The 25,774-nt window shown below is 48.2% G+C and overlaps 1 protein-coding gene across 3 annotated transcripts in view; it reads right to left on the bottom strand.

Moving 5' to 3' along the window:
- SOX5 (SRY-box transcription factor 5) overlaps nucleotides 1-25,774 on the bottom strand; it is a 909,709-nt gene that overhangs the window by 801,043 nt on the left and 82,892 nt on the right. Inside the window, exon 1 of one of the 3 annotated variants that reach the window (XM_077340179.1) lies at nucleotides 13,661-13,957. The exons of the other annotated variants lie outside the window; for them this stretch is intronic. The gene's annotated coding sequence lies outside the window, so the exon portion shown is untranslated. Of the gene's footprint in view, nucleotides 1-13,660; nucleotides 13,958-25,774 lie in introns of those variants that run through there. 3 annotated transcript variants of the gene reach the window in all.

The following is a 25,774-nucleotide window of genomic DNA, read 5'->3' as shown; positions in this document are numbered from 1 at the left end:
CCATCATGAGCAGATGAAGAGACACCCGTCTCTTTTGGAAGAGTCCACTGGATCAGCTCTGCCCAGTTGAAGGAAGTCTGGTTTACAGGCAGCATGCTGTCTCAGTTAGGATTGCCAGGTCTCCTCCCCTGGCCGTTGGTGAGGGTTTAGAATCATAGAATCATAGAGTTGGAAGGGGCCATACAGGCCATCTAGTCCAACCTCCTGCTCAACGCAGGATCAGCCCAAAGCATCCTGAAGCATCCAAGAAAAGTGTGTATCCAGCCTTTGCTTGAAGACTGCCAATGAGGGGGAGCTCACCACCTCCTTAGGCAGCCTATTCCACTGCTGAACTACTCAGACTGTGAAAATCTTTTTCCTGATATCTAGCTTATATCGTTGTACTTGAAGTTTAAACCCATTACTGCATGTCCTCTCCTCTGCAGCCAGCAGAAACAGCATCCTGCCCTCCTCCACGTGACAACCTTTCAAATACTTAAAGAGGGCTATCATGTCCCCTCTCAACCTCCTTTTCTCCAGGCTGAACATTCCCAAGTCCCTCAACCTATCTTCATAGGGCTTGGTCCCTTGGCCAAGGGCTTGGTTTGTGGGGGGTGGATAATTCAGCCGGGTAATTCAGCCTGGGCTTCAAAGCAGAGCTTCAGCTATGTCAGTGGGAAATTCCTTGAAGGCCATCCTCAATACATCAGCCTCAAAGGGCATTCCGTAACAGCCCCTTGACCTGCTGGGTGGGTTTCCCCACTTGGCTTCTTTCTACCTTATGCCTAGCACTTTTTTTTTTAACTGCATGAAATAGCCCTGAGATAATTTTATTTTAAATCACTTTCAAGATTCAAAAGAAAAAAAGAAACAATCCGCTCCAAATTTCTGGCAGTTTCCCAAACGCGCTCCTTGCTTCTTTGACTGAGAGTTTTTATTACGACTCCGTATTGTTTAGCACCCTCCCCCCCCCCGCCGCAACCCCCCCCTGTAATCTAGAATTGCACAGTATTGTTTAAAGGCAGTTCCCACCTGGCCCAGATCCTACCCTGCTGGAAGTATGGAAGAACGATAATGCCCAAAATGTGTTCAAATGCATCGCGCCGCTTTATGGATCCATAATAGAGCATGCAAATGATCCTGACTAAGCACTCACAGGAGACTGTTGTTCAGGAGCATGCTGTGAGTGTATATTATGAATAATGCATACAACTTGGCTAAATCTTAATGAGTCTATTGACATTCTACGAGGTCCAAGGGAGCCTCTGATCCCCACTCTCGGCTACTTTCTTCTGTGACAGAATGCATTTTACGCATATACATACTCACCTTTTCCTTTTTTTTTTTTTTGCAAAGAGGGGGAGCCATTATTTGGGACCATTCGCCGGGAGGAGAGCTTATTTTAACAGGGAATGTATACAAGAACTACTTCCTGGCAGGCGGGGGTCCAAGGGAATTCAATGACTCCTGCTGCACTAAAAATGGGAGAAGCACTAAGGCCTAGGGGATGGGGAAGGGCCAAACTGTGGCTCTCCAGATGTCCATGGACTACAGTTCCCATGAGCCTCTGCCGGTGCTGGCATGGACATCTGGAGAGACGCTGTCTGGCCACCCTCGGCCTAGCAGAAAAGGCTGCCTTGTCACTGTTTAGAAAGGACAGGAGTTTGTTTGGACACTACCTTGCTCCTTTCCACAGCTGAATCCAATATATATACTGGGGAGCAAGGCCCGATGGATTGCCAAGGAGTTCACACAAGATCAGTACCCGTGTTTGTTTGTGTCATTTATAGCCCTGTCACTCCAATGTATAACAATACCTACTGTTCTGTGTACACCGTCCCGAAAAATTATAGTGAGGGGTGGTATATAAATTAAATGAATAGATACGTAAAATAAAATACTGTATATATTCGAGTATCAGCCTACTTTTTCAGCACATTTTTAATGCTGAAAGAGCCCCCCCCCCCTAGGCTTATACTCAAATGAGGGGCCCTACATACCTTTTATTGTTGATATTGTATTAAAATTAGGTGCCTTGGCTAAAATTCAGGTCGGCTTATGCTCGATTATATACAGTAAATCAGCGGCCCCCAACCTTTTTAAGGCTGGGGTCTGCTAGCAGGGGTGGAAGGGAGAGGGCGGCCTGGCAGCGCCGCGCATGCGCAGCAGCTCCATGAAGATGTGCATGCACAGAGCTTTCACACATGCGCATTTCGCCCCGCTAGGGGTGCAAACGCGCATTCCGTGACAGTTGTTTTGGGGGATTGGATCCTAGAGAAGGTGAGGATTTGAAGACGAGAAGGACCTCAGTGTGGTACAATCCCATGAAGTCCCCCCTCCAAAGCAGCTATTTTCTCCAGGGGAACTGATCTCTGCAGTCTGGAGATGAGCTGTAATTCTGGATGATCCCCAGGTCCCACCTGAAGACTGACATCCCTACCACGTCCGCTCCCTGCTACCTGTTAAAACGGCACAGATTCAACGCCCTTCTCCAATAACCCCTCTGATGAGCCACTCACCTTGCCACCGCTTGAGAAAAGAGGACGCTGTCGAATTCAGTGGAAGGGAAGAAAAGGTCAGGCTTCGGTGTAACAATCCTAGAGAGGGGGAGAATTTGCATTTCGCACCCCGTTCCTGCCCCCGTTTCCCCGCTCCGTTTTGGGCCCGGCCCGCTCGCCGTCTCCTCAATCGCTCCCCGGCTTCTGGCCTCTTCCCTCGTCCACCTCCCGCCCCGCGAGAATAACCGAGACGGAGAGGACGCTTGGTACCACTTTCCTTCTCAGCAGGAAGCAAGAGTGTTTGTGATATCCATTTTGATACAAAACCTAAATTAGGCCTCTGGAAATAGCTAATGCATAAAAAAAAGAGAGAGCTGCATTTCAGTTTGGGGGGCTGTGCGTGCGTCGATGTGTCTGTGTGTCACAAAATTATTATTATAGGTTACCGTTAACCCTTGGAAGATGGAGGAGAGAGGAGCGGCTCTCCCACTGGGCTGAGGAAATGGCAGGAGCTCTTTGCACATGTCGTTCTGGACGGGGCTTTCATCAAAAGGGAGGATCCGTCAACCTGCTCCGTTCCACAGGCTCATTCCAGCCAAACAGAGCCGGCGTGCTTTCGGTTAAACAGAGTCAATGAGGTCTCCAAAACGACCCTTTGCAGAAGCAATCCGAAGCGAGCGATTTCCGGGGAAGGTTAAAAAAAACAAAACCTCAATGCTGAATTTTAAGAAGCAAGCAGAGTGGAATCGGAGTGGGACGACATGAAATGCACATCCTTGTTTTTTTAGTTTGGGTTCATAAAAGCACCACCGTCTATCCATGGGCTTTAAAATACTGCCAGAAAAGAATTCAGATACAAACTCAACTGCAATTGGTGATCTTTCAACCAGCTACAGCTTAGGGATGCTAACTCTGCTGGATCAGGCCTGCAGTCTACCCAGTCCCACACAGTAGTCAACCAGTTCCTCTAGAGCAGGGGTAGTCAACCTGTGGTCCTCCAGATGTTCATGGACTACAATTCCCATGAGCCCCTGCCAGCAAATGCTGAACATCTGGAGGACCACAGGAGGACCATGAACATCTGGAGGACCACAGGTTGACTACCCCTGCTCTAGACAGCCAACCACAGAGCATAGAGACCGAGGCCTTCATAAGAACATAAGAAGAACCCTGCTGGGTCAGACCAGTGGTCCATTTAGTCCAGCTAACTAAGAACATATGAAGAAACCAGTGGTCCATCTAATCCTGCATCCTGAGACCATAAGTAAAGCCCTGCTGGATCAGACCAGTGGTCCATCTAGTCCAGCATCCTAAGAACGCCAACAACACCAAATCTTCATGAGGCCTGGAGCATTCCCAAATCTTCCACCGACAGAGATCAGCTCTCCCAGAGAAAATGGCAAACTCTGAGAGTGGCCTCTACATAATCTCATCCTTGCTGAGCTCTCTCGCCTTCCCAAATTCTGCCTTCCCTCAAGACCACCTTAAATCTCCAGGAATTTCCCAAGCTTAACAACTGCTTGAGGTAGAGCACCCCAGTGATGGGGAGTGCAAAGGGGAAATGTTGGAGTATTTGGGAGAGATGGACTCATACTCATATTATTGCATCTTGATTCTCTTACTTTTACCCTTAATGCTATTTATTTATTAAGTGATTAATATACCACCCCTCTTGGGAAACTGCCACCTCGCAGCAGTGAACAACAATTAAATGCATCATTGTAAAACCTTTAAAAATTTACATGATAATAAAAAAAATCGAATCAATGGATGTTAAAATCACAGAATCGTAGAGTTGGAAGGAATCGCCAAGGTCATCTAATCTGATCCCCTGCAGAATGCAAGACATTCACAACTTCCTGCCCACCCACGGTGACCGCAATTCCATGCTCAGATGATGCTCCTCCCCCCCCCTCCCAAAAAAATCCTAGATTCCCTGGCCAGTCTGGCCTGGAGGAAATTCGCCTCCAGACCCCAAAGTGGTGATTGGCATTTCCCTGGGCAGGAAAGAAAGGGCCACAAGAGCCAAGTTAGACACAGTCCCTTCTGTCCACCCACTCACCATCTGCCTAAGTTCACAGAACCAAGAACATGATGACAGTTTCCACCAGCAAGGATGTTAAATGTAGGAAGAAAAGAGGGGGTGGGTGGGAGGAGGAACAGGAGGGAGGCCCAGAAACGGATGCAGCAAGTGTTTTCTGGCTGGCCTCGACCACAAGTCCAGTGGAAGAGCTCCGTCTTACAGGCCCTGCAGAACTGAGCACACTCAGAAAAGGTTCTCATCTCTCCAGGGATCTCGGTCCACCAGGCACAGATACTGTTAGGTAGTCTTGTTGGAACTGCCCGTAGCCTCTGCAAACGGGATGCAAAGCACCAGCTTTTATTTAAAACAAATAAATAGAGACTCGGGATCCCTGAGGAGTTCAGTCACACATGACCTACAGTAAAGGAGCTTGAGATTAGCTTGTGAGAGCCAGTTTGTTGTAGTGGACTTCTAATCTGGCATGCCGGGTTCGATTCTGCACTCCCCCACATGCAGCCAGCTGGGTGACCTTGGGATAGTCACAGCACTGATAAAGCTGTTTTGACCGAGCAGTGATATCAGGGCTCTCTCAGCCTCAGCCACCCCACAGGGTGTCTGTTGTGGGGAGAGGAAGAGGAAGGGGAAGGCGAATGGAAGCCGCTTTGAGACTCCTTCGGGTAGAGAAATGTGGCATATAAGAACCAACTCTTCTTCTTCTTCAGTAATATCAGGGCTCCCTCAGCCTCCCCTCCCTCACAGGGTGTCTGTTGTGGGGAGAGGAAGGGAAGGTGATTGGAAGCCGCTTTGAGCCTCCTTCGGGTAGGGAAAAGCGGCATAGAAGAACCAACTCTTCTTCTTCTTCAAAGGATGCAAGAACTCCGATCAAAGGCCAACCACCTCTTTTGAAACCGCTTCCCAGCAATTTAGCCCACTGGGCCACCTCTGTTACAACCAGCAACAAGTCTCTGCCCCCCCCCCCAGTCTTTTGCAAGATACACTGATTAACATCCCTTCACTGAGGAAGGACTCGGTGGCTCAGGAACTGAGCATCAGCTTGGCATGCAGAAGATCCCAGACACAGTCCCTGGCATTTCCAGTTCAGCAGACTGGTGACGTGAAAGATTTCTACCTGGAAACCGGGAGAGCCGCTGACCATCTGAATACACGGTACTGACTTTGATCACGTGTTCGCTGGAGATGCCCAGGACTGAACCTGAAAAATTCAACCCGATCCACTGCAGGGGTACCATGTGTCTACCATTCCACAATGGTGGAATGCCAGTTTGGTGTAGTGGTTAGGAGTGCAGACTTCTAATCTGGCATGCCAGGTTCGATTCTGCACTCCCCCACATGCAGCCAGCTGGGTGACCTTGGGCCAGTCACAGCACTGATAAAGCTGTTCTGACCAGGCAGTGATATCAGCCTCACCCACCTCACAGGGTGTCTGTTGTGGGGAGAGGAATGGGAAGGCAACTGTAAGCCGCTTTGAGCCTCCTTCCGGTAGGGAAAAGCGGCATATGAGAACCAACTCTTCTTCTTCTTCAATTCCGCAGGGCCTGCAAAAGGGAGCTCCTCCACCAGGCATTTTCGTGAGGCCAACCGACTCAAAAAATCTGCTGGTCCCCCCTCCCAGATGCCCCCTTCCATGACTGAACAAGCTGACCCGTCCAGGGATTGTAATTGTTATTATTCTGTTAATAACACTGTTCCGGTTGTCATGTTATGTTATGATTATGTTATGCCATGTTATGTTACGATTGTTACTTATTGCATTGTTATTATATTCTACGTAACCATTCTACACTGTTTAACGTAAACGGCCCAGAGCCATATGGAAGGGCTGTATAGAAATCTAAATAAATAAATAAATGTCCACCATTCTGCCAAATTGCCGGGTTTTAAGGTACACCACCAAGCCTCATGTGGCCCAGAGTGGTAAGGCAGCAGACACGCAGTCTGAAAGCTCTGCCCATGAGGCTGGGAGTTCGATCCCAGCAGCCGGCTCAAGGTTGACTCAGCCTTCCATCCTTCCGAGGTCGGTAAAATGAGTACCCAGCTTGCTGGGGGGGCAAACGGAAATGACTGGGGAAGGCACTGGCAAACCACCCCGTATTGAGTCTGCCATGAAAACGCTAGAGGGCGTCACCCCAAGGGTCAGACATGACTCAGTGCTTGCACAGGGGGGGGATACCTTTACCTTTAACCTTAAGGTACACCACCAGGGAGCGGGTTACACGTTCAGGAGCAGAGAGAGGTTTAAGAATGAATCAAGAGGGGATGAGGAAGGGAGGAAGAAGTCCAACCCGGGGCCGAAACCCTGGGCGACCCCCCACCCGCCCCCAACGCCAACTGCGCCAGCAATCCGAGAATCCAAGCGTCCCTCCCCACCCCCCGCCTTAAATGACAAACTTGTTAGCAGCTATAAATAAACCGGTAATTTGCAAGTTATGAATCACCGCGAGTGAAGATTTCGCTGGCGTTATCACAGCTTTCGTGCCTCGGCGTTGCAGACTTCTGAACGATCTTCGTTTTCAGAGCTGTCATTCCAGGTCTTTTTTTAAAAAAAAGAAACTGTCCCTCATTAGGATGCAGAGAGGCGAGAGACCCCGGCGAACAAACCCCCCATCCTTTTGCTCTTGCGGCGGGATCAGTCAAGCCGGCTCACAGCGGTGGCTCCTGACCGGACTGTCATCCCTTAGCTGAACCAGCAGTCCGCCGGCTCCCTATCTGTTATCTGCCTACGCGAGGCTGCTTATCCTAAGCCGTCCTCCCTCCCCTCCCAGGGCCCGGACTTCAAAGGGATGGAAACGGAGGCCTGAAATTCAACCGAGGCTGCAGGCCAGTCCACTGCCTGGAGATTTAAATTGAAATAGATCACCTTGGGGGGGGGGGGGCTTTTATTTTTGTCAAGGAGTTAATCTTACAGCTGTCGTGCAAAGCTTTGATAGAGCAAGGCTGCAGCCGACCAAGGAGAACTGGGTCTTCAGGCATGGGCCCTCCCCTCCCCCTGCCCCTCCCCCTCCCGCACGCAGCCCCCTTTTGAGGGGTATAAGCCACCTTCCATTGGCTGCAAGAACAAACTATGGCCCATTTTTCGCCCCCCGCTTCCTCCAAGTGTTGCAGGGGAGCATATAAGATCTCTGACCCTGGTTTTATCCTCCTAAAGGCGGGTGAAGAAGACCGGCCTGAGGGCATCTGGGGAGCTTCATGACAGAGAGGAGATTCGAACCGATGTGACTCTCCACACTGCACGTAAATGTGCCTTGACAGTATATAATTTACATGCCTGAGGTCTCAGATATGTCCACTTCAAAAAGGACGTAGACAAACTGGAGCGGTGCAGAAGAGAAGGACGAGGGTGATCCGGGGCCTTTGCCCTGAGAGGAAAGGCTGAGGGACTTGGGAACGTTCAGCCTGGAGAAGAGGAGGCTGAGAGGGGACATGGTAGCTCTCCTGAAGTATTTGAAAGGTTGTCAAGGGAGTGGTTCCTGTTGGCAGCAGAGGAGAGGATCCGCAGTAATGGGTTTAAACTACATGGGAACGATATCAGTTAGATATCAGGGGGGAAATTTCACAATCTGAGTAGTTCAGCAGTGGAATGGGCTGGCTAAGGGGTTGGAGAGCTCTCCCTGCAGCTGCTGGACAGATCCTTATCCTGAATGCTTTAGGCAGATCCTGCATTGAGCAGGGGGTGGGACTAGAAGACCTGTCTAGCCCCTTCCAACTCTGTGACTCTAAAATGGCTGCCTAAGGAGGTGGTGACTCCCCCTCACTGGTGGTCTTCAAGCAGCTGCTAGATACTCATCCTTGATACTCTAGGCAGTTCCTGCGTTGAGCAGGGGGTTGGACTAGATGGCCTGTATTGCCTCTTCCAACTCTATGGTTCTGTGATTCTATGAAGTCCTTCTTCTGCCATGAACCGTTGCATTGGTCATGCGTTCTCATCCTTGCCACTGAGTTTCATGGAGCATGTGGATTTCGAGCTCCAGGTTCACAGGTCTTATTCGAGCACTGACCATGACATCATGCCTTCTCCCCAGTGGAGTTCTACAAACTGTTGCACACCAGAGCAACCATGTAGGGAAAGGTGCAGAACCGAAAGATATATTTCTTGGTCCATCAGTGATGACACATAATAGTGACAGTAGGGAAGACATGGTGGGGGAGGGACAAGCCTGCCCAAGGTTTACATTAGCTTGCCAACCCCCAGGTGACATGTACTACAGTTGACTTCCAGGTGGCCCAGGTCAGTTCTCCTGGACAAAAAGGCTGCATTGTAGGGTGGACACTAAGGCATCCTACCATACTGATGTTCCCCTTTGGCTGCTTGAGGGCTTTGTACAGAAGCGGTGCATGTGAATCAACCTGCTAACATTCTGCTTCAAGTGAAGCAGAGGAGGTCACATTAATCAGGAACAGTCATGCTGTGCAAAGCCTCACATCAGTGCGCTTCTAGATATCCTGCAGACCTTTGGTTCAACGGTTTGCACCAACTGTTTCTTTTAGGTATGATCTCTCTAACTTTTTAGCTTAGCTACCCACCAGAATCTTCTTGGCTGATCAGATGGCGATGCCTATAGTTAGGGGATGGGTATGTTTGTGATGCGTAACTGACCTCTATCATATGGCCACTGCATGATCAGGATACGTGCAATTGCAGAACGGACCTGCAGAATGTAACTGCAGAATACCGATAGCTGCAGAAATCGCTTTAAGGTGGAGATGCAGATTTGTGGAGGAGAGGTCCTCAGTGGCTACTAGCCATACTGACTGAGGGGAGCCTTCACATTAAGAGGCATTAAGAGGCACTAAACATCTGAATCTCAGAGCCAGGAGACAACATGAGGGGAAGATCTGGGCCTTAATGCCCTGTGGTTGGCCTTCTAGAGGAATGGGTTGGCCACTGTGTGAGACAGGATGCTAGACTAGGTGGACCCCTGGTCTAATCCAGCAGGACACTTCCAATGTTCTTAGGATGCTAGACCAGATAGACCTTTGGTCAGATCCAGCAGGGTTCTTATGTTTCTGGGTTGCAGGACTAGAGGGACCATTGGTCTGTTCCGGAGAACTCTTCTTATGTTCTTGGACCATTGGTCTGATCCAGGAGTGCCCTTCTGTTCTTGGGATGTGGGACTAGATGGACCACTGATGTGATACAACAGGGCTCTTCTTATGTTATTAGGATGCTGGACTAGATGGACCACTTGTATTATCCAGCAAGGCTCTTCTTATGTTATGATCTAAAACTTATAATTATGTCTACACAAGTAGAATTTAGAATCATAGAGTTGGGAGGAACTCTACAGGCCATCTAGTCCAACTCCCTACTCAATATAGGATCAACCTAAAGCATCCATGATAACTATCTGTCCAATCACTGCTTGAAGACCACCAATGAGGGTCTCCTTAGACCACCTCCTTAGACAGCTGATTCCATTGCTGAATTATTCTGACTGTGAAAAAAATGTTCCTGATATCTAGCCGGTACCATTCTACAGGTAGTTTAAAGCCATGACTGCAGGTCCTAACCTCTGCTGACAACAGGAACCATTCTCTGCCCTTCTCCAAGTGACAACTTTTCAGACACTTTAAGAGTATCCCTCAATATCTCCACATAGGGCTTGGTCCCCCAGGCCCTGCATCCTCCTCGTCACTCTCCCCTGTCCCCTCTCCATTTTGCCCATGTCCTTTTTGAAGTGGGGCCTCCAGAACTGCACCCAGGACTCCAGGGGGGGTCTGACCAAGGTGGTATACAGAGGGACTAGGACATCTGGCCATTTCAATGTGATGCCTCTGTTGATTTGAACACAAGGCAGAGTGCAGGAGGGCTAGTCCACATCACTTGTTACATAGCCACATTAGTCTCTGCTTTGAACACATACCCCTGAAATTGCTTTTTACAGAGTCAGACCGTTACAAAAACAGACCGCAGGTCTCTCTTATCAGTCTTGTCCATTTGGACCACCGGGGCTCTCCACTGACTCAACTGGATATTTCACATCGCCTTTTGACATGATCTTTTTAATGGGAGCTGCTTGAACCCGGGACCTTCTAGATGCCATCTTTGAGCCACAGCCCCTTACCAGCAGAACCAGTGCATGAGCGCACAGGGGAATTGTGCACGTTGTATTTTAGTACCACAATGGCACACTTTTTCCTCCCTTGTTTGATAAGAATTCGAGGTCCAAACTGTGTCATTCTATTTCCCCCCACCTACGGGTTTCTATTTCATTTAATGCAAAGCAGTCAGGGAGAGCTTCAAGCCTGAGTGACGGAGGGACTCTTAACTCTTTCATCTTCAGCCATTTGACCATGCAAATGTTTTGTGTTATTTATTTATGCCTCAAATTTATAACCCGCCCCCTCCACCAAAAGTGGATTCAGGGCCGCAAATAACATATGGACCATAATGCAGTTCATCGTGGTTAAAGCATATGAAATTTACAAGATCTAAAATCCAGAAATCTAAAGCCGGAACCCTAGGGCAGTGGTCCCCAACCTTTTTGAGGCTGGGGACCGGCAGGGCAACTGCCCACCCGCGCATGCCGTGCATGCGCGCCCAAGCCGTGCATTGTGCATGCGTGTCAGGCCGTGCATGCACACATGCGCCATGCACAGCTGAAATCGTGCATGCGCAACACTTTCACACATGCACACATGCGCGAAAGTGCAGCACATGTGTGATTTCGGCAGCACGTGGCACATGTGTGCATTCGCGGCCTTGCCACGCATGCGCAATGCGCGGGTGCGGCCCTGATTCCCTCTCCCCCCCTCCCGCAGTAAGAAGCTTCCCGGGCCGCAAGCTTGCGGCCTGGGAAGGTTTTTACTGCGGGGGGGGGGGGAGAGGGAGCCGCGGCCCGGCGCCATGGCCTTCGCAGCCCGGCACCGGGCCGCAGGCCGTGGGTTGGGGACCACTGCCCTAGGGCCTTGGGTAGGGTGCAATGTAAGGTGTGATATAGAAGGGAGGCCAGATTAGATGTTTTATTTATTTATTTAATTTATATACCACCCCCTCCCTAGCAACTCAGGGCAGTGAACAATAATAGTCACTATTAACAACAAGGAAACGTGGACATTAATAAAAATGTTAGTAAAACACATTATAAAATTGGAACTGCAAACATCGCAGTGAAACCATGCCATTTCTTTCGGATATAAATAGGTCAGTAGTAATTCTCCATGGGAGGTTATCCAGGGGTGGCTCTAATTGCTATTACAAGATCACTGGCCCCAACCAAAAGCTTGGCGGAAGAGCTCCGTCTTGCAGGCCTTGCGGAACTGTCTCCGTTCCAACAAGGCCCTGATGGTTTCTGGGAGCTCATTCCACCAGGCCAAAAGGCACTGGGACTCTAGCCAAGGCCAGCCGGATTTCTTTGGGGCTAGGGACCACAAGACTGTTCATATCGACCAAGTGCAAGGCTCTTCTTGGGGCGTATTCAGAGAGGTAGTCCCTTAGGTCAGGAGTAGTCAACCTGTGGTCCTCCAGATGTCCATGGACTACAATTCCCACGAGCCCCTGCCAGCAAACACTGGCAGGGGCTCATGGGAATTGTAGTTCATGGACATCTGGAGGACCACAGGTTGACGACCCCTGCCTTAGGTCACTCCAACCTATTTTCATCACAGACGAAAAGCCACTTAGGGAGGTGCTTTGGAGCAGGGAAAAATCCATGGATGGGAAGGGGTTAACTGAACCTCCCTTCCTCTCCTGCACTCTACCTTGAAACCCTCAAGGGGGGGAGGAGGGGGAGTTGAGGAAAAAGCACAAAATTAAGGTACAATTTGGACTTCATGTGCACATTTTTAAAGTCCTGTAATAACTGGGCTTCTGAGAGCTTTCCGAGACCCACCAAATTATTAACCTGGAGTTCTCCAACATCATATTCCAGGCAGTCCTCATAAACTTCATTCTATCCCACCATTCTCCTCAACGGGACCTCAAGTGGCTGACATCATTCTCCTTCCCTCCCTTGTATCCTCACAGACTCCCTTTGAGGTAGATAAGTAAGTAAGTAAGTAAGTAAAAATGAAGTATATCTTCCCCACCCTTCCACGGAGGAGATCAAGGCGACACACATCAGTCCTCCCTCCTTCTCTTCATCCACACAACAACCCTGTGAGGTAGACTTATCTGAGAGCACTTACAACTGTCCCCAAACCACCCAGCAAGCTTCGTGACTAAGAGAGATCTGAACTCACCCAAGCCCTAAGCTGACACTCTCTCAGCCTTTCTGAACTTTTTCACCATTGCAAAACCACCCCTGAAACATTCTTCAGGCTCGGAGAAACCCCAGAAGTGGTGCAATCATACAGAATATAGCTGGGAAGCAGAGCTGTGGACACGCCCACCTTGGGCCCCTCCCACTCCCACCTCTTCCAAGCCCATCACTGATCATTTTGGGAGGGGTGGGCGGGTGAACTTGACTGCACACGGTCATATCAGTCAATAAATGTTTAACAAATTTTAAAATATATTAATTCACTCCTACCCATTCAGGAAACCCTTCCAGGGCAATCAAGAATGCCTGCTCTAACTGCTCCACCCCACTGGTGAACATCCCAGCCAAGCATAGACGTGAAACCCCGTCCTCCCTCTCCATCTCCTCCACGCTGCTTCTCTTTCCATACCTCCGTACAAAAATACACCCAAAGAACAGACTTCAGCCCAAGACGGCTTTTGCTCAACTTCCAGTTTCTCTTTCTTTTGCGGCTGCAAATCTCCGCGCCTAGGCTAGCCTGAAATCCAGGGGACTTATCTCGGAGGAAGCGTGGTTTCTATTTGGCGAAAAGAATTCTAAACAACTGTTCCGTGGTTTGGAAAAAGACAACTTCCTTTCATTAAAGGTTAGATTAAAAAACAACAACAATCTAGCTCTTTTTGCTCATCTTCTCTCTAGTGGATAACCTACCGGTCACCACACAACATACTCTAACACAGACTACACACATTGTTCCCAAGAGATACACAACGGAAGGGTAGATGAAGATAACCTTCGGACAGATTCCCGTCATCTACACTGGCCGAGACTCACGGCTTCCGGCCGCTGCTCGATCGCAAATTTCATTCGCCATTGACCTGAATCCCGAGTCGGCACAAAGGGAGGCAACAGCAGACTTAGCAAGGTGGAAAACCTGTGTTCAAAAATGCACTAGTACATACCAGCTGTTTCCTCGGTGTGCGTCTCCCCTGCCTCTAAACCGTCCTCTTTCCCATCGCTCACATGGCATCTGGGGCTTGCTTGAAGTCAGATTCCTCGGGACTTTTGCAATCCCTTCTCCTCCCCACGCCAGATAGATGCTCCTGCTTATTTATGCCGAAGTTTTTTTTCTTTAATATAAAACAAGAACGCCACCTTGCTCAAATTGCTCCCCTCTGCCGGAGCAACATTTGCAGAAGGCAATATCCTCCCAGCGCTCTGAAGCATGCGTTGCCCTAAATTACATTGCCGAGCCGGCTCGGAGCTCGCACTATTTGAAATCGGGGAAGCTGCCTTCCCATACGGGGAGCGCATTTGCTGCTCGAAAACATTTCTTTAACCCAGACGCTGAAGTGCCAGCCACATCGCCCATGTGCTAATCCCAGCCCGGGTAGCTGTTCTTGAGGGAAAGCATGCACAAAAATGTAACAGAGCATCCACTCTGACCCTGTTCGCTTAACGCATGAGACTCCGGAATTCCAGAGGGAACGGCTGAACTCTGACCCGCTTAAAATTAGCTTTGTTTAGGGCCTGGACTGGTGACTCAAATGGACTCTCTCGAAACAGAAAGGATTTTCGGTGCCCCCAAATATTCAAGAAAGGAAAAAAACACACTGAACTCCATGCACGAAACCCTGAAAGTTGCATTGAAAAACAAATTCGCTTGCAGAATCACACCAAGACCAATTGAATTAATATTCTGTTCCAGGGCAGTGTCCCAACGGCCAGTGCAGTATAATGGGCAGAGTGGCGGACTAAGACCATGGGTGACCTGGGTTCAAATTCCTACCTCCGCCACGGAAGCTCACTGGGTAGGCTTGAGCCCATCACGTACTTACACCCTGGCCTGCCTCACAGTGTTGTTGTCAGGGAATGTAGGAGGGTACAACAGTTCTCTGAGCTCCTCTGAGTCCCAATGGTGGGGAGAAAAACAAGATATAAATAAGGAAAAAAGCCCACCTGATTTACAGGTCTTCTACCCTGTTTTTGTACCACTAACGTGGTAGATAGTCTCTCAGTGAGGAGGTTCCACTGAATAGTCATGGCTGAAAGTCAAATGCTGGCAGGGGCTCCTGGGAATTGTAGTCCATGAACATCTGGAGGACCACAGGTTGACTACCCCTGATCTATACCATCTGACGAATAGCCACAGATATGGACCTCTACTCCATGTTTATCCAGTAATTATAATGCCAATGGGAGGGGAGTTTGCTCTTTGCTCCTGGTTTATGATGCCCCCAGCTACTACCCTCAGGCAGAGCCTCTTGTGGCGCAGAGTGGTAAGGCAGCGACATACTGTCTGAAGCTGTTTGCCCGTGAGGCTGGGAGTTCGATCCCAGCAGCCGGCTCAAGGTTGACTCAGCCTTCCATCCTTCCGAGGTCGGTAAAATGAGTACCCAGCTTGCTGGGGGGTAAACGGTAATGACTGGGGAAGGCACTGGCAAACCACCTGGTATTGAGTCTGCCATGAAAACGCTAGAGGGCGTCACCCCAAGGGTCAGACATGACCTGTTGTTTGCACAGGGGATACCTTTACCTTTACCTCAGGCAGCACAGTGAAATTTCTAGCCATGAACCTCTCAAGCCAACACTTCTCCGTGGACACCTAGACACATCTTTGGACGATAAGACACAAAGGGATGACCAGCCCTGCTGGAAAGGATTTTTGTACAGCAATGCACGCATTGCGAAATTCGGCTGTTGAGCAACGTTTGTTACATCCGAGATAAACAGTTCACGATAAGCAGCATTCTTGGAGAATAAAAATGTTTTCAACAGGGAAACAAATCATTAAACAAAATATAAAGCCTGGCTCGGATATACCTATCTCTAAGGGAGAGACTGAATTTTTCACAGAAATTTAACCATGTATACCCAGCCATGTATAAAAATTAACACATACATGCTCAGCTCAGGGTCACAAAACACAGGCGTGCAGATTTTTAATTAAAGGCACGCTCCAGCATGTAATTTGCTGTTTATCACAACTCGGAATATGCAGTCCAGGATCTTGGGGTATTTTTATAAAAGTTTGTAAATGCATGAAAACAGTCAATTTTTCAAAGCACAAACCAGGAGACAATACCGAGTTACACCAGAAATAGTGCATGAAAGATGGCTTCAAATTCTTTCTTTGCTAAGTTCGGGAGAGAGGAAAAGGAGAAGTCCAATAATTCTTGGGGCTGGGAAACTGTCCCCGAAAAAAAAAAGAAGCGCAGATTATTTGAGGTCATTCCTTGCAAGTAGAGAGGGGAAAAAAATCGAAATAAACAATAATGGTCAGTTTTATACATTTAAGCCCTGCTCGGAGAACAAGAAAAACAGTCACGTCTTGAGATAATTATTAATGTGAGGTCTATTTCCTTTCCTTGAACTGAGGCCAACATATTTAAGGGAAGGAGCACAGTGCAGATAGAGTCCAGCCCGGCTCTCTCTCAACAGCTCTGTTCGTTTGCATGGCAGTCTGATGTAGTCAGGGTGGTAATATTGTGCATCTTCATACAGTTATGTAGACCTTTTTGACAAGAGCAGTGTGCCAAGCAGATGTGAAAAGCAACCCTATTGCAGCTCTCCTTTCTGTTTAGAGCTCATCACAGTAGCCTTACTTCTTTCAATTTACATCCCGTTTGATGCATTTACGTCATTTATTTACTTTTCTCCCCAAAGGCGCTTACATTAATTGCCTCTCCTCCATTTTGTCCTCCCAACAGCCTGCAGAACCGGCCCAAGGTCACCAAGCGAGCAGAGTGAAGACTCAGACTTGGTTCTTCCAGATCAGAGGTAGTCAAACTGCGGCCTTCCAGATGTCCATGGACTACAATTCCTGCCAGCTGGCAGGGGCTCATGGGAATTGTAGTCCATAGACATCTGGAGGGCCGCAGTTTGACTACCCCTGTTCTAGATCCTACTACAATCTTCTATCCACTGTACTCTGCTAGCTCTAACATTACAGAACGCATCTGTTTAGATCAGACTTTCCCACATTTTTCACTGCTGAGAAAACTCTGGAACATTTTCCAGGCTTCGAGAAACCCAGAAGCAGCATGAGCGTGCAAAATATGGTTGGAAAGCATAGCTGTGTACACACCCACCCAGGACTCCTCCCCTTCCCACCCCCTCCAGGCCCATCACTGGCCATTTTGGAAGGAGGGGAAATCAGCATAACCATATACGGTCGTATCACCCAATAAATGTTTAACAAATTTGAAATATATACATATAAAAATAATTAACTCCCGTCCATTCGGAAAAACCTTCCAGGGCCGTCAAGAAACCCCAGGGTTTCACAAAAGCCTGATTTAGAGTAGCCATTTATTTAGGGATGCATCTAGAAATATCCACCAATTTACATAACATCCATCCTACAGTTGCCATGAACTAGGCTCACCTGATCTCTCCAGGTCTCTAAAGCTAAGCCAAGTCAGGCCTCGTCACTATTTGGATGTCTCTTGCCTTGAAAACCCTGTAGCAGGTATGGTGGCACCATACAATGCCTTGAAGGCCCCTCAATAGTACCACAGCATGGGGGGGAGGGGTTCAAAATGGCAGCTGGGGAGAGCCAACTCGCCCCGTGTCTGCTGTTTACAGTTCTGAGCGACAAGGAAAGGAAGTTTTTAATTTAAAAAAAATCTACTTGTATTTTGGGAGGTTGACCCACCCCCTCCCAAAATGGCCAATGAGGGCCTGCAGGGGGTGGAAAGGGCCCCAGCTATTTAAACTTTTGCAGCTTGGGCTCCTCTCACTTCTGGGGGGGGAGGGGTGTAACAGAGAGCAAGACCAGCTAACATCACTTCCTGGTACCTCGAAGCCTGAAAAATATTTGGCGAACTCTCCTCAGGCAAAAAGTTGAAAAAGGCTACCCTATAGGGCAGGGGTAGTCAAACTGCGGCCCTCCAGATGTCCATGGACTACAATTCCCATGAGCCCCTGCCAGCGACTGCTGGCAGGGGCTAATGGGAATTGTAGTTCATGGACATCTGGAGGGCCGCAGTTTGACTACCCCTGCGAGTCACCATAAATCAGCTATGCTTGATGGCAAAAAGAATAGTTAAGACAACATAAAGTGCCTTCCTAGCTACAGTTTTGCAAAGCTAATAACCCCACTGAAATCAAGGGGACTGTAATCAAGGTCTGCGTACAAATGCAATTAATCTCTTCGCTGCATGTGTCTCTGGCGATCCCGTTTCCCAGACTGAAAACTGAGGCATCCTTCAAGGGGTTGGACTAGATGACCCTGGAAGTCCCCCTCGAGTCTTACCCTCCATAAGCTGAATGTTCTGACCTCTCTAGGGGTTATGTTAAAGTTGTCCTATTGAAACGGTTCGACAAGTTAATTATGGCAACCTGTTAAACTTATATTCACTGTTAGAATTGTTATTGATACATTGTTGTGACTCTTATTAATGTATGACAATATATTAATGAATATTCCACAACGTTCCCATATAGACCGTCCTGGGCCGTATGGGAGGGCGGTCTAGAAATCTAAGAAAATAAATAAATCACTCTGTGTTTCTAAGAGTCAGCGAAGAACCCTGGTCTTTCATTAGTCCTTACAAGCAGAGATTCGAACCCGGTTTCAAAAGCCTCCTTTCTTATTTATTTATATATTCATTCATTCACTCACTCATTTACTCTTACGGTCTCGATGAAGCATAGCAGAAAGTGGTGAATTCCCCTCACACACGGACACCAATTCCCCCCTTTAAACAGTGACTCACAAAAAAATAAAATAAAACGTGTATTGGCTGCGTAGTTGAGACAGATTAATTAAGCCGGGCTCCATCTGCCCAGCAAGCACACCTGAGCTCCTCACGCACCTGGCCAAGCGCCAAAGCAAGACGCGGAAAGGCATCTGTCTTTTTTGGAACGGAGAGACACAACAGTTTTTAAACAACTTACTTGTTATTATTCCAGATACAAAGTCTCTGGAATGACGAGATTCCCATACACATAAATGCACACACCGCACAGAGGAATCCCCCCCCCCATACAGCTAGGTCTGCGTTCCTCCCCCCCAGTTATTTTTTAAAGGATGGTACTGGGGAGAGAGGGGTTGGAGCGTCCACTGGAATACATACACGAAACTGCCTTGTATTGAGCTACACCCTTAGTCCATCCCAGACAGAATTCCTGAGAACCATGGAAGGGTTTCTCAAATGGGTGGGGCTTAATTATATAGAGATGGAGATGGAGATGGAGATAGAGATAGAGATAGAGATAGAGATAGAGATAGAGATAGAGATAGAGATAGAGATAGAGATAGAGATAGAGATAGAGATAGAGATAGAGATAGAGATAGAGATAGAGATAGAGATAGAGATAGAGATAGAGATAGAGATAGAGATAGAGATAGAGATAGAGATAGAGATAGAGATAGAGATATATAGATATAGATATAGATCTAGATCTAGATCTAGATCTATATTTTTTAAAAGGTCTGGCGGGTGCGCCTTGACAGATCATGCATAAACGATGCCGTTTCGCCTAGGTGCGATCTTACGCTTTTTCACCCACTACTGCGTCCCACGGAGCCAAAACGCCAAAACGCCGCTTCTAAAATAGCTTCGCCTATTATAGCACTGCCCCCAAAGTGACCCAGAAAGGCCAACAGGCAGCGTTCCATAGGATTGCTCCCGAGGAAGAAGGAAAAGAGAGGCAACTTGTCTTTCAGAGAGAGAGCGAGGGATGGAGGGAGAGGGGGAGGGAGACTTCCCACCCAGACCCAGCCGGAGCAAAAATTCCAAGCCAGGGTCCAAGGCCTGGCTCAAGCAAAACAACTGCAAGCGTTTCTAGCCTGTAGCCGAAAAGACTGAGTGGGAGACTTCCAAATGGACTAGGTCTGATCCAAACAGCCACACATCTACTTCCGCGAGAGCTTGCACGAGTATTTGCTCGGTTTTTTGACCACTGAGAAAACCCTAAAACGTTCTTCAGACTTCGAGAAATCCTAGGAAGGCCAGGACCATACCGATTATGGCTGGAAAGTATATCTGTGTACACGCCCACCTGGGGCCCCTCCCCTTCCCACCCCTTCCAGCCCCATCATTGGCCATTTTGGGGTGGGCGGGTTGACATGGTCATATCATCTGATAAATCTTTGACAAATACAAAAAATATATGAAAAAATGAATTCACTCCCTCCCTGGCTTAGACCCTGACTTTCTCCCCAAACAGGACCCATCTCCAAAACAGCTTACGTCATCCTTCCCTCCTCACTTGCATCTCACAACAGACTTGCAAAGTAGTTTAGGTTCCGAGTGCGAGGCAGCTCCCCCAGCCATCCGTGACAGCAGAGTGCTAACAACACTCCAGCTTTTTGCAAAGCTCCCAGCATTTAAAAATGGAATAGAAAAACGAAGGCAAAGGAATTAAATTAAACACAAATAACAAATAATTAAATTAGCCCAAACAGTTTATGCAATGCAATTAAGGTTTTCATCATTCCTTTTAGGGGAGTCCTGAGCAAATTGCTCAGTTCCTCAAGTTTTCTTGACATGATGATATTTAGGACTGCCGACCGCCAGGTAAGCCGGGAAGATCTCTTGGAATTACAACTGATTTTCAGACACCAGCTTCTCTGGAGCAAATATACCCAAAAGCAAACGAAACCAATAGGCAAAAAGTGGTATCTTCTTGAAATTTATTAAACCTAGGGCTGCATTTAATACATTTCAAGAAAATAGCACTTATTGCCTAGTGGTTTCATTTGCTTTGGGGTGTATTTCCCTGGAGCAAATGACATTAAACCCCATTGAGGTCTCCCCTTTTCCCAAATCCTACCCTCTCCAAGTTCCACTCCCCAAATATGGTATTTCCCAACGTGTTGTTGGCAAATCTAAATATCAGAGGTGGAGATCTGTGACTCCAGACTTCTGGGGAAGGGCTTTGCATAGAATCAAAGAAACCTCCATGTCTCTGATTACAATGGAAACATGACAATGAAATGCACAGCAGAAAACAGCATATATATATACATTTGTACTACATTTGAAACTAACACCTTTTCCTCGCTGGCCTACTTTCCTGCAAGTCGCTCCCCTCGATTTTTTCCGGAAACACCAACAGTGCATTATTTTACACAACAAACATTTAGGCAAAGGAAGAAAACAGGAATGGCTACCTGGGAAGAAGCTATCTGGTTCCCACTTTAGGGTTGCTAGGCCCCTACCTCTTAACCAGCGCGTGGCTTTTTCCTGAAATAGACTGAGCAGGACCACAGGCTAACAGTCTCAGATCTACCAGAGCCAGCTTGGTGTAGTGGTTAGGAGCACTTTTTAATCTGGAGAGCCAGGTTTGATTCCTCGCTGTCCCGTCCCCCCCCCCCCCCGCCACCCCCACATGCATCAAGCTGGGTGACCTTGAGCTCGCCACAGCACTGAGACAGCTATTCTGACTGAGCAGGAATAGCAGGGCTCTCTCAGCCTCACCCACCTCACAGGGTGTCTGTTGTGGGGAGAGGAAAGGGAAGGCGAATGTAAGCTGCTTTGAAACTCCTTCAGGTAGAGAAAAGCGGCATATAAGAACCAATTCTTCTTCTGCTACCTGTGGCTCAAGGGAGAGCCATCTGCCTCTGTGGAAGGGTGTCAGTCTTACATGCAGAAGGTCCCAAGTTCAATCCCGAGCACCTCCAGTTGAACAAGGATCAAGCAGCACCTGATACGAAAAACCTCTGCCTGAAATCCTGGAGAGATGCTGCCAGTCTGAGCAGAAAACAGAGACCCTGGTGGACCAAGGGTCTAATTCAGTGTAAGGCAGCTTTGTGTAGATTGGTTCACTTATGCTGCCTTCCCGTTTGTTCCCGGACACAATTCAAGATACTGGTGGCATCCTGCAAAGCCCCGTATGGTCTGAGAGCAAGATGCCAGTAGCGATTAAGACCGGCAGCCTCAAATCCAGAGAGCAGGGTCTGATTCCCCACTCTTCTTCTGCATGCAGCCAGCTGGGTTACCTTGGGTCAGTCCCAGTTCTCTTAGAGCTGTTCTCGCAGAGCAGTTCTCTCGGGACTTTCTCAGTCCCACCTACCTCACTGGGTGTCTGTGGTGGAGAGGGGAAGGGAAATTTTTTTGTAAGCCACTTTGGGACTCCTAAAGGTAAAGATATCCCCTGTGCAAGCACCGAATCATATCTGACCCTTGGGGTGACGCCCTCTAGCGTTTTCATGGCAGACTCAATACGGGGTGGTTTGCCAGTGCCTTCCCCAGTTGTTACCGTTTACCCCCCAGCAAGCAAGCAAGCTGGGTCCTCATTTTACCGACCTCGGAAGGATGGAAGGCTGAGTCAACCCTGAGCCGGCTGCTGGGATCAAACTCCCATCCTCATGGGCAGAGCTTCAGACAGCATGTCGGCTGCCTTACCACCCTGCGCCACAAGAGGGACGTGAAAAGTGAGGTATTAAAAAAAAACAGCTTCTCTCTTTTGAATCCACTACATTCCTCTTTGAAGGCCTTGTTTCAGTTTTTTAAATTAGGAATATGACCCCTCGGGAAAGGGTCTTCTTAGTGGTGGCACAACTCCAGAAATAGCTCCCTAGGGAAATTTGCCTGTCCCTTTCTGTTGCCATCTTCTGCGAACTGGTGAAGGCTTTTTCATTTTGCTCGGCCTTCCCTCCGTAATCCCTCCCTTCCTCCTCAATGTTGCTTTTATGGTCGGTACTTCCTTTAAGCTCTTGTTTTAACAATGCATTTGAGTGCTGCTTTTAAGAAGAGGCTTTTAATTTGGATGCTTTTAGAGCAGAAAAGTAGTCTGAAACTCTGGTGGACGAATGGACAAATTTGAATGGACGAATCTGCTTTGTGGCTTTTCCATTTAAAAAATTAAAGCCTGTTCGGAATAGAAGCAGTGCTGATATATTATCCCCCGCTTTTCACTACCTGAAGGAGTATCCTGTCTCACGCAGTAACCAACCAGTTGCCTTGGAGGGCATAGGTGGGACGGAAAGAGCTCTGAGAGAACTGCTCTGCAAGAACAGCTCTAAGAGAACTGTGACTAGTCCAAGGTTCCCCAGCTTGCTGCATGTGAAGAGGAGAAGAGTTGTTTTGTAGATCCAGTTTATCGCTACTCAAAGAAGTCCCAAAGCACCTTACAAACACCTTTCCTTTCCTCTTTCCACAGCAGACACCTTGTGGGGCTGAGAGCTCTAACCGAACTGTGACTAGCTCAAGGTCATCCAGCTGGCTGCATATGGAGGAGGAGTGAGGAATCAAACCTGGCTCTCCAGTTTACAGTCTGCCACTCTTAATCAACACACTACACTGAAGAAAGACTGTGTGGTCTAAAAGAGTCGTGCCCCAACAATCCAACTGCAATTGAGTCATGAGAACTCCTAAAAATGTGCATCCTGCCCCTGAAGATAGACATTCCTAATAGCCACTCTGTCTACTAGCCACAGATGCACCTGTTGTTCAGAAATCTGTCTCACCTTTTAAAACCATGAGCTCTCACGGCTACCTCTGGCAATGAACCACCCCCACCCACCCCCCATTTAATTTTCTGTCCAGTAAAGAAGCACTTAGAATCATAGAGTTGGAAGGGACCTCCTGGGTCATCTAGTCCAACCCCCTGCACTATGCAGGACACTCACAACCCTCTCCCTCATCCACTGTAGCCTGCCTCCCCTTGAGCCTTCACAGAATCAGCCTCTCCGTCAGATGGCTATCCAGCCTCTGTTTAAAATTTTCCAAATTTCTATTTAAAAACTTCCTCTAGGCCGGCCTGATTTCTCCTCTGCACAGAGCTCACCGTGTTGAGAGAAAGCACCAGCTGTAAAGTTCTGGCCAAACCATTAAAGGAAAGAGATTTTATTTATTTACTTATTTATTTAATCAAATGGGATTAGAATTCGGTCGTGATTACATCGTCTACAGTTGAGGGGAGGGAAGCCATTATGGCAGGGCTGCTTCAGGAATATTCGACGAACAGAGGATACAAGTACTGTCACCAGCCTGCCACCCACTCGGACTACAGGGAAATCAGGCTCGGGAAAGGTTTTCCAAACTTGCAATGCACCGGAGAGGGCTATCTTCTTTGTGCAAATAAACGGAGCACACTGGAGTGCCAGTGGACTGCTAACATCCAAACCACGGGTGATCAAACTGCGGCCCTCCAGATGTCCATGGACTACAATTCCCATGAGCCCCGGCCATCTGGAGAGCCGCAGTTTGACTACCCCTGATCCAAACCGTCGTAAGTAGTGATTTTTAGGTACTCGTGACGAGGGAGTGAGTAACAAACAGCTCAGAGTCGGCCACTGCAATCGTACAAGTGGAAGTGTGCAAAGAGGAACCAATGGTTTTGGGGAAGGTATGATTTCACAACTGTACAGTCGGAGCTGCACTCATCATGATGACAGAGCCAGTATGGTGCCGCGGATAAGAAAATCAGCTCAGTAGCCAGGAAACACAGGTTCAAATCCCTGTTTGTGCAATGGAAGCTCAGTGGGTGAACTTCGGCCGGTCACGCACTTTCAGCCTAACCTACCTCACAGGGCTGTTATGAAATAATGTTGTAAGCTGATTTGGGTCACCCCCGGAGTGAAGGGCGGGGTACAAATGAATTAAATAATTAACTGGAACGAATAGAGGTAATATTTGACTCGTCTAGACCAAGGGTAGTCAACCTGTGGTCCTCCAGATGTTCATGGACTACACTTCCCATGAGCCCCTGCCAGCATTTGCTGGCAGGGGCTCATGGGAATTGTAGTCCATGACCATCTGGAGGACCATAGGTTGACTACCCCTGGTCTAGAAGGATCATCTTCACATTCAGTGCAAAAATACTTTTTTCCCTCCATAATCTGGACATTTACTTGAAAATCTAGCCTTTCAAACTAGCTGCCTCAGCCAGCTGAAGCAAGTGCTGATTGGCTAGCGGCTGTACAGTCACCAAATGACCTCCCCACCCTCCTTCCTGGAATGGCTTGGCAGATTGTTTTGAGCAAATGTTTCCATTCATTTGAATAAAGCGACGGATGAATGCACAAGGGTAGTCTTAAAAAAAGAAATCGATTGCAAGCACGGGGCAGGGACGAGACGGATGGCTGGCCCCAGCGACGTAGGAGTCGATGGAACATATGTTTCCCATGCAAATTGTGAAGAAGAGCTGTGTTTTTATACCTTCTTTCTCACTACCTGAAGCAGTCTCAAAGTGGCTTGCGAACACCTTTCCCTCCCCTCCCCACAACCAGATTGCGAGTGGGTGGGTAGATTGGGTCAATGCTTAGCTTTTGTGGCCCTTTCTTCCATGCCCAGGGAAATATCGATAGCCCCTTTGCGATCCCCCCTTGCTCTCCTCTTCTCCAAGCAACACATACCCAACTCTCTCAGCCTCTCCTCCGTCCTAGTCACCCTTCTCCAATCACGTTCCAATTTCTCAATATCCTTCGGGGCACAATAGTCCAAATGGGGTCCAACCAATGCATAGTAGGTTGGTATTAGAACTGTCCTAAGAAGAGCCCTACTGAATCAGACTAGTCATCCACCTATTCCCGTATCCTATCTCACACAGCAAACAACTAGTTGCCTTGGACAGCCAACTAACAGGGCCAACTAACTGAAAGAGCTTTGAGAGAACTGCTCTGCAAGAACAGCTCTAAGAGAACTGTGACTAGTCATAGAATCATACAGTTTATAGGGGCCATACAGGCCATCTAGTCCAACCCCCTGCTCAACGCAGGATCAGCCCTTACCATCCTAAAGCATCGAAGAAAAGTGTGTATCCAACCTTTGCTTGAAGACTGCCAGTGAGGGGGAGCTCACCACCTCCTTAGGCAGCCTATTCCACTGCTGAACTTGTCCAAGATCATCTGGGTGGCTGCATGTGAAGAGAAGAAGAGCTGGTTTTCAGATCCAGTTTTTCACTACCCCAAGGAGACGCGAAGCAGCTTACAAGCACCTTTCCCTGCCTCTCCGCACAGCAGACACTCTTGCGATGTCGGTGAGGCTGAGAGAGCTCTAATAGAACTGATTTGCAAGAGTAGCTCTAAGAGAACTGTGACTAGCCCAAGGTCACCCAGCTGGCTGCATGTGGAGGAGGAAGGAGTCAAACCCGGTTCTCCAGATTAGAGTCTGCCACTACAG

Source organism: Paroedura picta, chromosome 5 (assembly GCF_049243985.1).
Source record: "Paroedura picta isolate Pp20150507F chromosome 5, Ppicta_v3.0, whole genome shotgun sequence".
In the NCBI taxonomy this organism is placed as follows: domain Eukaryota; kingdom Metazoa; phylum Chordata; class Lepidosauria; order Squamata; family Gekkonidae; genus Paroedura; species Paroedura picta.
The sequence above is the reverse complement of the archived record's forward strand: the minus strand, read 5'-3'. Positions and strand labels throughout refer to the sequence as shown.